Source organism: Palaemon carinicauda, chromosome 4 (genome assembly GCF_036898095.1).
Source record: "Palaemon carinicauda isolate YSFRI2023 chromosome 4, ASM3689809v2, whole genome shotgun sequence".
In the NCBI taxonomy this organism is placed as follows: Eukaryota; Metazoa; Arthropoda; class Malacostraca; order Decapoda; family Palaemonidae; genus Palaemon; species Palaemon carinicauda.
Window position 1 is genome coordinate 58,910,420 of NC_090728.1, and position 2,500 is coordinate 58,912,919.

The 2,500-nt window shown below is 33.6% G+C and overlaps 1 pseudogene; it reads right to left on the reverse strand.

Annotated features, from left to right (window-relative positions):
- Nucleotides 1–1,017: 1,017 nt before the first annotated feature.
- Nucleotides 1,018–2,500, reverse strand: part of LOC137639445 (uncharacterized) — a 168,772-nt pseudogene continuing 167,289 nt past the window's right edge.

The following is a 2,500-nucleotide window of genomic DNA, read 5'->3' on the forward strand; positions in this document are numbered from 1 at the left end:
GTTATGTCTGAGATGTTAGGTTTTGCTGTGGAGTGGAACTGCTGCATTTGTTGTTGTTGTTGTTGTTGTTTTATGTCAGTTGAATCAATTATATTTTTGTATTTAAATGTAAATGCCGCTGATCTTCTGGGACGCTTGTAATAAATGAAATTACATGTGTGTGATTATTTTCTTTGATTTGTGAATTATTTCCTTAGTTAATTTTCTCGTCATCCTGAGTGTTTTCCTTTATATGATTAATGCGTTTTCAAGTAAATTCATTATTTTGATTATCATCATCATCATCAATGAAAAGTTCATGTAGGGAAAATGATTAACTACAAACTGTTTAATTATATTTCTGGGATAACTGGTGGCCAGTTTGTTAACGTCCTTGCCTGATGATCACTAGACTAGGGTTCGAGTCCCGCTCTAACTCGTTAGTTCCTTTGGTTACTACCACCTTACTATCCTTGTGAGCTAAGGATTGGGGGTTTAGGGGAGCCTAAAGGTCTATCTGCTGAGTCATCAGGAGTCCTTACCTGGCCCTTATTGTTCCTAGCTTTGGTGGAGAAGGGGCTTGGGCGTAATAATATGTATATATGTTCAGTCTCTGGGCATTGTCCTGCTTGATAAGGCAATGCCATTTATGAGCAGTCTTTAAACTAGACTTTTTAATGCAAATTCAAATTGATAAAATATGTTGTAGATATTGTTTAAATTAGTTTTTATGGTTATGTAATAATAAGCAATGGAAAACGTTTTTTTTTTCTGTATTATTTTTTTAAATGGAATATTTCGCTTTGTATATAACAATAGGATGATATTAATTAACCCTAATAATCTAAGTAAGGTCAATATGAAGTTGGTTTTATCAAGTCTAAAATTAACTTTAGTTCAGTATTGAATTACTTCAATGAAATATTCTTGTCATAAACAACGAATGGTGATTTTTTTTTTCTTTTTATGTAATTGATACAGTATTTTCACATCTGTGGGTATAAGTGCTTTGAATGAGATTCTAGGTCAAGGAGCTTGTTTCTTAAATTTAAATTTTTATTTTTTGGGTTTCATGTGTTGAGTTTTGATATTTATTTACAAGATTTCATATCCAGATGTTTATGAAAGAAAGTGAATATCAATCTTTGATCTGTAAATAATAGAGCTTCCACTTTTACAAGGCAAAGAGCGTCCTTCCTCACCGCGAAGTTTGTATGAACACAGATATGACGAGTGAGTATTTAAACACACGCAAAATCAAGAACACGCAAATAAAAGTGTATTTTGGATAAAAAGCTTTTTCTCTACGAGCAACAATACACAACGCATCAGCAAAGAAGTCGCCGCTGTAGTTAATACCGAATCATCTGTTGTTTCTGCCATGTTTCCCTTCCTTGGTTCTTCTCCGGTAGAGTAGACGACGAAGGTATCGGCGAGCGGCAACGAACAGTTGGAGACGAAACAACTTGAGAAGGATGTTGAGAAGGATGGAAGATGATGCTGCTTCTTCGGGCGCCAAGGAGTCAGCTCTGAATTTGACCCATGAAGGCCAGCAACAAGATGGCGCCCACGACTAAGCCAGCGGCTCGCGGCACCTGCACGACACTAGCGCTACCTGCGGCCACCAAGAGAGAAAATGAGAAGGGGGTGTTAAGGATGGGGTTTAGGAAAGGGGGGGGGGGGTAGGGTGAGGAGAGAAAAAGAGGTTTGATATTAGAAATCTGCGATAGTACGTGGAGTGAGAATTAGAGGCTAAAGATCAGTGATAGGCAAATCCCTTATGCATTTAGGATTTCGAGCCAGAAATTCAATTTCATGTTGATTAAAGCTATTACGGGTGTCCTCTTAGTCCCATTCAGGCCTTACAATGGAGTGTAATCCGGTGCTTCTGGCCGAACAATGAGTCATTATTTACGTTTTAATCATGTCAAGGCGATAAATGCAACCGGTTAATGAAAACTCATCTCTTTTTTTTATTTCCAAAATAAATCATTTTCCCTTAATGAGCATATTTAACATGAAGTGAATGGCTGAATGAGAAATACAACATGAGTTGTCTAGGACACCTTTCAGTCTCATTACATTGTATTTGATCATAATAATTGAATAAATATTCATTTTACTATAGACAAAAGTAGCATTTTTTTTACGTTGACTGTATTGTAAGATTTTAGTTTTAATGAAAGTTCTTGCAAATATCTTTTTGGGGGTTTAAAAGTTAATTACAAAAGACAATTTTTTTTAGAAAGTTTTGTTTTTACGAATATTTTTAATGATATACAGATCTAGAATAAGAATTTCTTTAAAACTTACTGTAATTTTTTTTAGAAATAAACAATTTTTCAAATATATCTGTTAGATATCATGAAGTCTGCATAGTACGTCAAGTATATATATATAACAATATTTCATGCAAAGTACTTATATATATATATATATATATATATATATATATATATATATGTTTATATATATATATATATATGTGTATATATATATATATATATATATATATATCTAC